Here is a 15,905-nt window from a genome sequence, read left to right as displayed (position 1 = left end):
TCAGTATGCCCTGTATTTAAGAATTCAGGTGATCGCTCATCCCCCTCTCAGTACAGGCCAATAAGTCTCCTGTGCGTCATGAGTAAGTTGCTAGAATCTGTATTAAATACAGAAGTAATCAACCATCTCAACAAAAATAACCTTCTTAGTGACACTCAATATGGTTTCCGTTCTGCTAGATCTACAGCAGATGTCCTTACAGTTATATCGCATAGGATTAGCAAATCTCTCGACGGTGGCAATCTTTCTAGGGCAATTGCTCCTGACATATCTAAAGCCTTTGATAGGGTATGGCATAAAGGTTTACTTCATAAGATCGCTAGCTATGGTATAGCTGGAAAAGTCTTCTCAATTATTAAATCATTTCTTTCTGATAGGTTTATAAGAGTAGTAGTTGAGGGGCAAAAATCAGAAGCTCACAGTATTAATGCCGGTGTCCCTCAGGGATCCATCCTGGGCCCAACTCTTTTCCTTAATGATCTTCCAAATCATATCCTTACATCATTTGTAGACATTTATGCTGACGACACTACCATTTATGGTACCACATCTAAGGCAGTAAACGAGCATGCTCTCTCCAATTCTCTCTCCTCTGATCTTGAGCACGTAGTACAATGGGGAAAGGAGTGGCTGGTTACTTTTAATGCATCTAAAACCAAGCTTCTCTCTTTACATCATCAACATTCTAATCCACATTTGTCATCAATTGAAATGAATGGCTCTCGTCTTCAGGAGGCCTCAAGTTTTGACAAGCTTCTGGGCTTGACCATTACTCCTGATCTTAAATGGAACACGTATATCAAATCTGTTGCCAAGGCCGCTGGAAAAATGGTGGGATCTTTCTATCGATCCAGTAGATATCTCACTGCTGATGCTATTCTCTATCTATATAAGAGCCAGGTACATCCAAGGATGGAATACTGTTGCCACATCTGGGCAGGAGCTGCTAGAAAGGACTTGTCCTGCCTTGATAGAGTTCAAAATAGACTTCGTAGCCTCGTAGGAGATGTCCTTTTCTCCTCCTTGCAACCTCTATCTCACAGAAGAGATGTTGCGAGTTTGTCTCTGATGTATCGTTATTTTCATGGAAAGTGTTCAACTGAGCTTCAATCTATGGTCCCCCCTCGCCAAACTTTCACAAGAAACACTCGTCTAGCTGTAAACACTATCAATAATTTCCCCCACTCTTTATCTGTGCCTAAACCTAAACGTAGATTCCATGAACAAAGCTTCTTTCTTAGAACTGCTCGCCTGTGGAATTGTCTTCCGTTTTCCTGCTTTCCGGCTGACTACAATATGGTTTTGTTCAAGTCTAAAGTAAATAAGTTCTTGATGAGCCGTTCCATATAAGTTATTAAATTTACCAAATTTTCATTACTAATGATTACTATATTGACCAACTTCTACTGTACACTCTTTAACCCTTATCCTTGAGTGGCCTCTGGGCCTTGATAATGTGGTGATGTCTTTGTAAAAAAAAAAAAAAAAAAAGTATTCGACTCATCCTGGATCGCTTTTCTGATGCTACCATAAACATATCACAGAGTAAACAATAATAAATATTATTAAATGTTTAGACGAAAATTGACATTGAATGGAGAATAGAAGGAAATATACTATAAAGTTTTCTTCTTGAACTCTAATTCACTGTTTCTATTTATACTGCGTACTGAGATGATTGATATCAGGCACCAATATTTATGATCTGGGAGGCCGAAGGTTAGTACTAATCCACAAGCAAAACGAACGATTTGTGCCGATGAGACACTTTCCAGCGACGAAATATCCAATTATATCATATATATATATATATATATATATATATATATATATATATATATATATATATATATACATATATATATATATATATATATATATATATAAATTACATTTTGCAAAAATCATACGTTGGGGTATGATTTTCTTTTAGCTACAAACGGTAAAACGCTAGAAGATCGAATTTAAATGGTTGTCATGGATTGGTAGTATTGGTGGGGAAATTCGATATTCGTCCAATTAACGTGACGCTTCTGTCGCAGAAATTGGTCATATCCATGCAATATTAATTATAGGCAGGATGTTCTGTCTGCTGGGATCTATTTTCCTCCTGGAAATGGTGTGCGCTTCCGACAAATTCAATTATAAACCCGGAAACAATAATCGAATCAAAATAAAGATGGTATGAATCAGCCCGATCAATTGTTCGGTAATTATATAAGGAATACGTTGAATTAATATTTTAATGATATGAAAAGACGTTTTATCTAATTTTTTTTACAATTATTCATTCATTTTGTAAATCATCGAAAATAGAGCATGCAAAAAGTTTCGAGAGTTAATCTTTGCCAAAGCACGAATTAAAAAATTATATACGTTAACAATTTTAATAAAACAATCTATGCCGGGGTTAATCACAGGTATTCACTCGAATTTTTATTAGACTAAATTAGTATGAAAACTAATTCTGTCATATATTCGTAAAGTATATGTTATGTTTAGTCGTCTTGAGGTACTTATATGTTTTTATTAGTGATAATATTTTACTCGAAGAAAAACGACTTTTGAATAAAACATGTATGCATATGTATAGTGAGTATTGTTATCTGCATTACTATGTGACAGTATGAAAAATTATACATACAATATATATATATATATAGTATATAATTTAAGTAGATATTTACATTATGTGCGAACAAATTATTAAAATTTACTGACATAGTACTGTAATAAAATATGGTCTCTGATAAATAGAAATACTTCATAGCAAAGTAAGTAATGAGCGCTCTGGTTAATAAATTAGAAAATACAGATAATTAGAATAATTAGAATGAATTCAATATTTTAAATACATAACTCAATCCTCAAACCCATATATAGTCTAGCATTTATTTTGTATATTGAATGCATGAAACAAAATTCATTTAAGTACAAATCCTTAGAAATATTAATTAATAACTAGCGGGACCTGTGGAAATTTCATAGGGGACTCATTCAGATGCAATATTGACATTTTGTTGATGTTCAGCGTAAATTGAGACTCTCTGATATTATTGTACCTCTTTTGTTAAACTGTAATAATAATAATAATAATAATAATAATAATAATAATAATAATAATAATAATAATATAGGAATTGTTTGAACGTTAAACACTTTTTTCCAAAACCTATTCCAAATTTATGAAAAGTAAGACGTTGCATATTTTGACGGACAATAGCACACAAACTATAACATGCAATGCTATGTGGCAGTTAATAAACAGTAGAAAAAAACACTAGTTGATGGATTCTTTTATTAGCACTGAATAACACCCTATATAATAATAAACAGAATTCAAGTATAATTCTCTAGTAATAATTAATAATGCAATACATTTCGAGAATAAATTATTTTTATACAGCTCATTAGTAAATCAGGTTAAACGATAACTTTAATATTTGGTTATCTGATTATATAAGGTTAAATTTTTATGCAGGTGATGAGAAAATGGCTGACAGTATGATGATGATCTGGATATATAATTAATTTTAAAATACGACACAAGTGTAACATAAAGCATATGAGCGTGGTTTGCAAGGAAGAGAAAAAGGTGACGGATGTGTAAAGAAGAAAGGAAGAATGTGCCGATACAACAGCATTGTGTCACGAAAAGGGGAAATGCAATAATAGTAGTATAATGTTGATATCCGATTACGTCGCGGGCACGGATGATGCATTCGATTCGTTGTGTCATGTGTTAACCGTAATTGGCCCAAATCATCTCAGCAAAAGTGATTAAGCATGTAACAGATAAAAATAGGCCGAAATTGTCTTGAATAATATCGGCAAAGTGGGGAGGGGCCTTTACGAGACGAAAAGGGTATGTGGACTAAATTGAGGTTTAGATTAGCTAGTGTTCTCTCAAATAATCTAGTTAAAAGTAAGTGATTAATAAAGAAACAAATAGGGTCTAGGACTAAGAAAAAGTTTATGCTAACTAGTTTAGTCCAAACATTACAAAGGCGAAGCTTTAACCGAAAGAAAATATTTGGGCAGTAAGCGTAAACCTATCAATGAGCAAGGAGATATATAAATGTTATCACTGATAGAATATTTAGAGAAAATAAAGGGTTGATGCAAGGGAATAAGTAAAGATGCCGAACGAAAAATCACACGAAAAGCATATGTAGTAATGTATCTTGAAACAAATTAACATTATAACAGATGTATTATGAAGACTACTAACACGAAATAAACTTGTTTTATTACTAAAATTAATATATCAAGTTTCAGTTTGTGAATTTACAGACTCAGGACTACAAACATAAAAGACTATGCTAACTCTGATTTTGTTCTTGCAATGATCTGACTCTAAAAAATGTGCAAAATATTTTAACATTTAAAACTGTATTCTAACACAACTAAACTGAAACACTTCAACACTGCTTCTGTGACCCCCCCCAAAAAAGCGCAAACCATACATCCTCGCTATTTAACCAGTTCACATAGGCTTTTCTCTTGTAACGTATGAAAACATCACATTTACATATTTCGAAGAATATGTTGGAATTACTATATATTTACAAATGATAAAAACGAATAAATATGGAAATAAATTTCTGACGAAAAAATATAAAATGGAAATATGGAACAGACAATATACTAAGACATTTTTATTTAGATTTAATTATTCATGTTTTATCGTGTGAACTTTTGAGTTCTCTTTTCTTGTTTTCTTTTTATACTTCAGGTAGGGTTAATTAAATTTTTGTAAATACATTTTTTTTGGAAGGGAATGTATATAACATAGCGCATATTAGCGGGTATGAGAGTATCAAAAGAAGTCAAAGGATGCTAAGTGATTGCTTTAGCAGTAGGAGAAGCGTTTATGCGAGTATGCGAATTGGAAAGTGTGCTCGGACTTGCATCTGGAGAAAAAAGGACACAATTTGGTTGGCAACGAAGGAAAAGTCGACCCCAAAAGAGACAGACGTGTAAAGTAAAAGGCGAGAATATGCCGCCTGTCGCTAGCATGCTGTCTGTAAAAAGAGAAACGCGTGTCACATTAAATGGACATATGACAGCGATAAACATTTTAAGTGGTGTCGAGACGGTAAAGTAAGAGGAATGCAATTAGTACTTGATGTAATATTTTGGTAATATTCTTGCTTTCAGTTTAAATCTTTTTAAATTAAAAACTCTGTGTCTTTATTAAGCTCACGTTGCCACAATGCACGTTAATAAATTCATCCATACATTTAACTCATTGTGAAGGTAAATCGATAAACATTCTCAAAGTACATTCAACGTTTAAAATAATAAAGTTTACTTTTGTTTTCAATATAACAGAAATTAGCAAAAGTCGACAATAAGCTTCGGTGATCAGAATTACGACAAAAAATATATGGTTTATTTGTTGTTATGGAACTTCTACACAGGGACTAGTAAGATTGTACCACAGGAATGCAAAATATGCATACGGTCTTTTTTTGTTGTGGGAAGCTCTCTTAGGATACAAGTTGCAGACTTTTACTTCGACTTCTAGAGCAACAAGGCATATTGATTGCACACAAGTTTGAGGAATCTTTAGCTCAGGATATACAACGAAACGGCGGGTAAGTTGGGGAAGAATTGCCGTCGCTATACTTATTCCGTGCATTTGCTATCTTTCAGCTGACATGTCAATGTTTTCGGTACACAAACCCAGGAACAAACTGATATTAGATTCTGAACTTTTATAAATATTCTGTTAACGTTGTATTGTAAGGTTATTACACCTACAGCCTCCGATCACACTTGGGCCAGATCTTAGCACACCACTGCATCTTCAGATTTAAACTATAGCTCATCCAATACAATTTTTTGTTTACAATAGTGAGGAGCAAGATTGTTTTAATTTTAAGTTAATATATATATATATAACTATGGAATCTGCATGGATTAAAATATTATATTAAAGCATATAGGAAATGCAAGAATATATATATATATATATTCTTAAATATATATATATATTCTTATATATATATATATTCTTATATATATATATATATATATATATATATATTCTTGCATTTCCTATATGCTTTAATATAATATTTTAATCCATGCAGATTTCATAGTTATTCGTATATTCTATCGATAATATACTGTGACAAATATATAGTAGTGGTGTCTTAAGTTAAGGAAAGTATGCTTTATATGGTATTAGATAGTACTGAAACCAAAATATATATCCCCTCAGCTTAGTCATTAAAGATTGAGCCAACGTCACCTGGATAAAATGAGTTAAAATTAAACAAACTTTAACGAATTAATGTATATTTACATATTCGTATAAAAACATTTTAATTTGACTTATGGCTGCCAAATTCCATTTCTTTTAAACTTTTGACATTTTAGCAACTGTTTTCACCGGCTAGAGAACAAATGCAATTTATTCCACAACTCCAATTCACTTATATATTAAGTTTCATGCCTGTAGATAAAAATGAACAGATGGGGTTGTTATAGATTGCTCAAGTAAACACTAGGTCATATAAATATACACACACACACACGCAAACACACACACACACACATATATATATGTGTGTGTGTGTTGTGTGTGTTTGTGTGTGTGTGGTCTTGCACACTTTAAACCATTATTATTTTATATTTTTTAATAAAATTTAATTTTTTAGTCTTTCGTTAGAAAATACGTTTGGAAGTAAGTCATTAAATCTTCCGCAATCGCTGAATAAACCTATACTTACAATAGTTCTACGTTTTCAAATATCACAGATTGTTTAACATGAAACACTGTATCAGGAATTTAAAAACAGAACAGTATATTTAAGCATGGCTCTCAGAAGTGTTCATAATACGTCACCCCCATTTATAAAAGAACAAACATTGTTCCGGATAAATCAGTACCTTTTGCACTAGATTAATTAGGCTAGCCTATTCATATTACAAAAAAAAAACTTTCTTACTTGCGTCATTCGTCCTAGTCCCCAATAAAGAAACTATTATTTTTACAAATCTACTGTATTTATATAATTCCGACGAATCGACTATGCATACTTATCACTCCCTCTTTGGGGTTTTTAATCTATTTGTATGTTTACCTTCTTAAATTGCTAATAATCTCCTTATATTCATTTTTCTATATAAAATTATATATACAGGGTGTCCACAAAGTCTGGCTACATTATGTAGCTAGACTTTGTGCAAGCATCCTGTAGATTATGTAGCCAGACTTTGTGGGCACCCTGTATATATATATATATATATATATATATATATATATATATATATATATATATATATATGTATATATATATATATATATATATATATATACGCACAAACACACGGTATATATATGTATATATATATATATATATATATATATATATATATATATATATATATATACAGGGTGCCCACAAAGTCTGGCTACATAATCTAGAGGATGCTTCCACAAAGGCTGGCTACATAACATAGCCAGACTTTGTGGACACCCTGTATGTATATATATATATATATATATATATATATATATATATATATATATATATATATATAAATTAAATGAAGAAATACCATTAAGCGTTATCGGCTGGTAAACTGGCCACGTTATACATGTAACGACGGATATTCGGAATAATATATAAGTTTCTCTCTTTCTCTCTTTCTACATATGTAAATACATATATATATATATATATTTATATGTGTATATTTAAATATATTGTTTTTGCACAAAATGTTTTCTACTACTCATGTCTATCTCACTAATAGGCACTTTCACTTTTCGAAGATATAATTTACTGTCTCTTAAATTGTTTTTGTGTTTTGAATCTTTAATTTTCATGTCAAGTTTTGTCATATACTGAATATAGCACATACTAAAATAAAATAATCTCTTTATTTTTTCTGTGCATTTTTGTTTTATAGAGGATTTAAATATTTTGTTTATGAAAAAATAATTTATAATTGTGTTAATTTTAATTTTTTTCAATTTTTAAGACATTACACATATTATATGCCTACACAGTGGAAGCATTAGAAAAATATGAAGAGCGGGAAAGTAAGAAACACGTTCATATGAATATAGAGTGGCAAACCCCCTTATACGTATACCAAAGATAATATAACTATTTTTTCATATTATGTGAGAACATTTTTGAATAATAATAAAACAGATGAGGATTGGGGTTGTAAAAGTTCGGTATATAACTGCTTTGGAGGCCTTTTTGTGTAGATTGGTTATTTCTATACCAACTCATTTTAAGTGGAAACATTATTACATAATTACGTGCCATGTTGAAATTAGTATAACATTCAAAAGTTATTGAAATCCGTAGAACAGTAATTAATAAAACTTAAATAGAATGCATGTGTAAATCGGTTATCTTTTAACTTACGTATTCCAGGTGAAAACATTATAACATATTTACGTGCACTGAAGAAATTTGTATAGGGTGCTAGTGCAGATGAGTTTTCCTTAAAACCAATAAATGGCAGGTAAAAACATTATCAAGTAATGTCGAAATTATTATCAATTACACAAATTAATTAAAATGAATTAATAGGAAAATAATTACAAAATATTGGTGCTTATGTAAATTAGTGTTTTTTATATCCCACGCATTTCAGGTGAAAAAAAATATTACATACTCGTGTGTAATATCGAATTTAGTATAAATTTTACAAGAAAAAATAAATGCGTGTTTACCATTCGGATCTTTATAACCAACGCATTTTAGGTGAAAAAATATTACGTACTCACGTGTCTTGTAGAAAGAAGAACAAATTCAAAATTTACTGAAAAAAAATTACAAAAAAATAGGGTCTTCAGTAGATTAGGGATCTTGAAAATAACACCTTTCAGTGTAAGCATTATTGCCTATATACATGCTATGACGCAGTAAATTAAAATTTAAAAACTTATGCAAAATGAATCAATAGCAAATATGGAGAGCTTGTGTAAATTGATGATTTTTTAAACAAAAGCATTTCAGATGAAATATTAAAGTGTATTTATGTGTCAGGTCGAAGTCAGTATGAATTCCAAAAATTATGGAAATGAAATCGATAGAAAAAATTAAAACAATATGAGTATCTTTTAATCCAGCAGATATCAGAGGAAAACATTATTATGCACTTACTTGTGTCGAAATTAGTACAAACTCCAACAATATAGAAAATGAATCCATAGAAATTAACTATGATGTAGCAATAGGGAGCTTTGTAGATCGGTGATATTCAAGAACAAAGCATTTCAGGTAAAACGTTATAATATATTTAAGCGTCATAGCAAAAGTAATAATAATTCCAAAAATTACAGACAATAAATAAATAGAAAAATCTGTAAAAGGAAAATCGGATGCTTGTGTAGATAGAAGATCTTTCAAATATATGTATTATAGATGAAAATATTATTATCTAATTACGTGTCAAAATTTGTATAAATTCCAAAAACGTTACCGAAAATTATTCAATAAAATACTTACAAGTCATAAACGGGTGCTTGTGTAGATAGGTAATATTTTAAAGCAATACATTCTAGGTTTAATAAATACTACATATTTATGTGTTTTGTCGAAATGTGTACATATTCTAAACATTATGGAAAAGGAATAAATAGAAAAATGGTAACAACAATTTGTGTAGATAAGTGATCTTTAAAACTAACACATTTCTGAAAACAAATGCTAACGTATTTATCGAAATTAGTAATATTTCCCAAATATTACGGAAAATGAGCTAATAGAAAAAATCTGAATGGAATAAAGTGCGCTTGTGTAGATTGATAATTTTTGACCGACGCATTTTCAGTATTTATAAACATAAGTTACTTTTGTACTTACATGAATACGTTTTCAGTACATTAACTGTTTCAGCAGTGTTTATTCCCAAATATAAGTAGCGTACTATCTATTACTCTTAGCAAAGGCAAAATAAATTATCGCTGAATTAGAAATTTATGATTTGGAAAGAATTCTATTCATATGAAAAAAACAAAAAAAAACAAAAACAAATAAGTTCTTATCCCTGTTGAAAAGAAATGTTTGCACAACAAAATCTCACATGAAATCATGGAAAAGTTTAAATTATAATATAATTTTAAAAGAGAAAAACATGCATTTTAATTTTAATTAGCTCTTTCATGGCGCTCTGGATGCCTTCTTGCCTTAATTTTCTATACAGCTCACGGGAAAAGTATTTCTCATGTGGAGGAGACTATTAGAAACTTGTTATTACTAATGTTCTGAAGGCGCTTTTAATTTAGTTTATTGTTTTCAATAACGCTCTGGGAGACTCCTTTGTTATATTTTATTTAACTGATCACTTAAAAAATAAGTGGTCAAAACATAGTTTGAATAGTGTTCGGGAATCCTCTAGAGTAGAGGGAGGAATCCTTCTAGAGTAGAGGGAGGAAACTTAGTAGTGCTCTGGAGACTTTCTTATATTTAGTGTTTCAGTAGCGCTTTGTAAGCTTTATGAGTTTTATATTTTGTCACTGCTCACTGAAAAATATGTTTTTCTCTAGGGAAACGGCTGCGAAAATAATTCTAACAATGCTCTCGAGGCCTCCTTAATTTTGATTAATGCTTTTAGTAGCGCTATGGAGGCCTCCTAAGCTTTATTTGTCTATGTGCTCACTTTAAAAATAAGTCCTCATCAAGACTGAGATTGAAATCTTGGCTCTATTAGGTGTTCTAAGGGCTTCTTTTTCTTAAAAGTGGTTCATAAACTTGGTTATAAGAAAAATGAGTTCAAGTATAATAAAAGCTAAAAAATGTTTTAAAAACATATTACGCAAACCTTTTTAAATTGCTTTGTTATTTATGACACCTATCAGCATTCTAAGACAAACTCTAGAGCAACGCATTATGAATAGAGAAGGACACTTGGAAAATTACATATGCTACACACAATAGTAAACAATTTCATAGATATAACATGCGCGTTCAATAATGCAGAAATCCACTTATAACATTTTAGATGGAGAAGACAAATGTGCTCAATACTCTGAATAGAGCTGGTATGTGTAATAATATACCTATACTTATGTTGTATAAAACATTGCTCAATAATATAGATGGAGGTGAAAAACATTGCTCAATAAGATAGATAGAGGTGAAAACTATTGCTCAATAATTTAGATAGAGGTGAAAAAAATTCATCAGCGGTGAAACAGAAACAGTAGGAAAATAGAAATACAAAGGAGAATTTGGAGTAAAGAAGAAAAGTGGAAAGACAGGCGCGTATATTTCATTGCGTATGCTTTTCTCTGTTATATTTTTTATTTTATGTCAGGGTAATATAAGTATTATTAAAATACGTTTTCATCCTATTATTAAAACAAAATTAAATGCAACATTTTACAGTCATTAATTTTTTTAAATTTTAAATGAAACAAATTAGTAAAATATGATCTTAAACATTGAGATCCAAGTTTCTCGAAATGTTCAGTGATAAACTTTCAAAATTAAAATTATAAACTTAAAAAATTAAGGTACAATTTTTAATTAGATAATTTGTCAGTTTAAAAGGAGCAGTTGTATAAACATTACAAAGTAAAATATAGAAAATTGATTTAAATTAATCTGAAATTAATTCGGATATATTTTATGCTGTGCACATTTTCTTGAACATTAATTTTAGTTTATTTAAAAACTATTTATCTAAATTATTAATAGATGCATTTTATTTGTTTAACGAAACACAATGTACATACATGTATGTGTACCATATTAATTTTATCAATATGTTTATTATTGTCAATTACAATTGTTGACAGTGAATAATTCTAACTTCATCAAAAGGAATTCAATATTTCTGTATTGAGACACCTGTCATATAACTCTACATTATCATATCAATTTTAGCTATTTTAGCTTATTAGTGGTAGCATTTACATATTAAGTTTTGAAGGGACATTGTTTTTATTTAATGTTTGAAGCATGACAGCAATTCAAAAATATTTATCGTGTAGAAAAGAGATAATCGTACTAAGACTATTGTACATTTTCCTTTTAATTTTACTAAACGATTTCGTTTAGAAACGTTTATTTCATTAAGGTGTTGTAAGATGATCGTTGCGTACATTAATTATAGTATGCTCACTTCGGTTGTATATTCTTGTTAGTAAAACCGATGAACGAAATATAGTATATATTTACTAGCATGTATTTAGTATAGGCTGCCATGCCGGGGTGGATTGACGTATGACGAAAGAATGTATAATAAATTATCCACATAAATGAGAACATTATATGGGGATGCTAGTTCTATTAAATCTCAGCACAACATGTCTCCAAATAAAGGCTATCATTCTTAAGCAGGTGGTTTAATATCAAAAGAACATATACTGCCCCTTTTTGTTCAACAAGTGACGAATATAATGTCTAGGAGAAAGGTAGGACAGTCACAGAGCAGATACTAGTGTAACTCCTACAAAACAGTGAACATCCTAGGAGAATGATACCACGCCAACATAACATATATTACACTACCTTTAAATTGAGCATTGCAATATTGCGATTGTATAGCTGTGTGTATACATATAGAAGTAATAAAAGAGTTCCGTATATAATTTCCATTAGTTTTATATATTCCTAAGAATATATTCCTCATACTCAAGATGCCAAGTAATTTTGCAACGAAAGAAATACATCTTTCTGCAAAAATCAGATAATAAAGTAATGTCTAATAATAACAATTAATTAATATAGGTATATAGGTTTGGCTACGTTTAGACCAAAAAGCCGATAAGATGTTGAGAAATGCCAGACCTGTGGTCTAGGGACGTGTTTATCAAACACTTAAATTGCCGAAAATTTTAGCGAAAATGAATAAAGTAAATTTGAGAGAACTGCAGACTCGATTAGATAGTAGGGTCGTGAATGTGGCAAAGATCTTCTTCCAGTGTATAACAGTGGCATGATATTTGATAAGCGTGATAATGTTTTTTATTGCAATGTTGGTAGCGGTGATATGGTGTGTAAGTAAACAGGTGCAAGGGCTTGACAGTAAGAAACGCCTCAAGGTTGCCTGCACCGATTGCGAGGATGGCCCTTGTAAAACTCACCTCAAGTCGGGGTTACCACAACCAGAGCAGATTCAGACTTCAAAGCCAGACAAGTGGAAGAAGCACTCTAGACACCAAGATCCAGGAGATGAACTAACGAAACAGATAACATTTACTTAGATTTTTTATGATTTCTTTTTCAGGAGAATCAACCAAGAGACTGCACCATATCAACTTTGACCCCAGATAAGACAACTAGCTGAAGTGAGATAATTAAAAATATATAATTATAAAAGGTGAATGACTATCCTTAGATAGACTGATTGCATATTTTTGCCAGAAAATGACCTGGAGTAACTGTATTAGAAAAAAAAACCCTTGCCCCCAGAAAGAACAATGGGGACATAATTTAAAAAAGGAGAACATATTGATAGACTGATGGAATCAACAGGGAGTGAATAATCGTTTTGTAGAAACCTTTTGATGAGCTTTAATTGAACTAAACATTTAACTCCAGATCCGACTAGTCAATGGTCCAAGTGTGAAAAAAACTAAGTAGTATTGATTAGAACTGAACTTTTGCTATCTAACCCTTTCTTGCATGGACCTATAAGAACTTTTGCATGATTAGTGTTAGTTGCATAAACTTTATTTCTTTTAACGGTGGGCAGATAGTCGAAGAAATACCCTGAACAAACTTGTTGACGTTGCCAAGCGATGACGTATCACTGGACGTTGTCTTTCGGCGACTAATAAGCTACAAGGCTGAATAAGGAGGAGTCAGAAACGAGTGAGACACGTACGGACGAGTTAAACTCAACCATTTCCTTTGGAAGATGGCTGAGTTTAGGGGGCGAATGTGATCCAACCACATGTGATGGTGAAAATTTACACCAATAGCGGTTAAAATAGAGTTAAGTAAGAGCTTTTTATTATATGAGACATCCCGGGGAATTGACAGTTGCTTTGCTGATTCCATTAATTTGGTTGATAATTCAAACCAAAATAAGGAAAAACAACTTCGGCTGAGCGGATTTGGTTATTGACAATAATATTTAATAATATTATTAGTTTGTGAAAGAACATATTGCATAGCGTATGGTAGAATTCACGATTGTTTTGTCTAACCATGAGAATCAGTTGATCTGAGGTCAATTCCAAGGCTGCGCCGTGTGGGAAACTTTTGATAGAAAATGACTAAATGAATGTGCACAAGTCATTTTACCAAATTGGCCAATCGGGGCGAATTTAATTTTGATGCTACGAACGCGGATTGGCTCAATGAAACCCCAGACCACGTTAGACTGATCCTGTTACCTCCCTACAAAAAAGTGTGCAAGTGCGAGTTTTAGAAGTTGAATAGAGTTGAGAGCAATTGTTGTAAGGATTTAAGTTTGAATCGCCACTCAACCTATACTTCCCTCACCCTGGTCAGTGACCGAAATAGAGAGGGAGAGAGAGAGAAAGAAAGAGAGAGAGAGAGAGAGAGAGAGAGAGAGAGAGAGAGAGAGAGAGAGAGAGAGAGAGAGAGAAATAAAAAAGCAACAATCGTGCGTCGTCCAGGATTTTTGGAGCAGACTCTTCACACCACTGTAAATTTCTGCACTGTTGAAAATAAAAAAAATAAAAATTGCATATTTTATTTTATTTAACTCTGCTGTATAATAGCAAATATTGTAGTCATGAGTTTATTTAATAATTAATCTTTATAAAAACAAGAATTTACGTTTGAAGTTTTATTTTATTTGTTGCCCACGGAATTCGTGCCTCAAATATCAAATGGACGCCATCTATTTGTGTTAATTTTTTCAGCAAGCAGAAAAAGAGCCGCAAACCTTATTCTGGTTCCAGAATGTGGCGTGCGGCACTCCTGCTTCCCAGGAGTTTTTGTTGTTGTTTGGGTTGTTTTTTTCCTACAACTATTTTTAATTATTTTATTTATTTTGTTCTTTAATCTACGGACCACTGGTGAATCAAGGAATAACAGGAATTGGGCATCAAACCCCGTCATCATATAGGCGCTAAAAGCCACGCTACTAAACTTCCTTGGGTGTTCCGAAATACAAAACACCAAAGACTACAATTGTGTACCGGGGAACACTTCGGAGTATTCACCTGTTGCATATGCTGCCGTTCCATTAGGATACGACTCCTGGATCTTCACCTGGTACAGTAGCCTGCACAACACTTTCCATAGACTATTAGTACCTTTTTATTAAATTATATAAAAAAGTACGTTTCGATCTTTTAAAATTGTTATTCATTCAGATATTTACAACAAATCCAGTCCGTCGTTCTGCCTGACTATGCCCATGACGTATATTCAGATTCCGAAATTCACGAATAAGTTATATGACCCATTCTTTTGTATATCATTAGAGGCACAATGGCATCGTTTCACGGTTCATTGCATGTTACTATATTTTACTTTCTAAAAGTTCAATATATGAGCGCCTACATCTAAGAACAATCACGTATGGCACAATCACGTTGACACACCGGTTCTTGTCAGATCACCGAAGTTAAACAATGTTGAGCCTGGCCAGTACCAAATGAGTGACAATTTTGGAAGGCTAGGCGCTGTATGTGCTTTCCGATTATCTCGGAATTGTTTCCAGACCTGAACCTACACTTACCACTGGTATTCAACAATGTCGACTCAGAAGAGGTCTGGCCTGAGATTGCGCAACTCTTGCCTCCAAAAGTTAAGACGCAGGCACGCTTACAGTTGGTATCCATAGTCTGTAAAGACTGAAGGAAGCCTATATAAAAATCTTAGCATATCTATATATCTATAAAAGTGAGCGTGTCTGTCTGTCTGTCTGTGTACATTTCCCTACGCAATAACTCTGTCAATTTTTAGTCTATGGACTCGAAATTTGAAATACCGGATACT

The sequence above is a fragment of the Euprymna scolopes genome, chromosome 25 (genome assembly GCF_053919585.1).
Source record: "Euprymna scolopes isolate OS-2025 chromosome 25, ASM5391958v1, whole genome shotgun sequence".
In the NCBI taxonomy this organism is placed as follows: Eukaryota; Metazoa; Mollusca; class Cephalopoda; order Sepiida; family Sepiolidae; genus Euprymna; species Euprymna scolopes.
The sequence above is the reverse complement of the archived record's forward strand: the minus strand, read 5'-3'. Positions refer to the sequence as shown.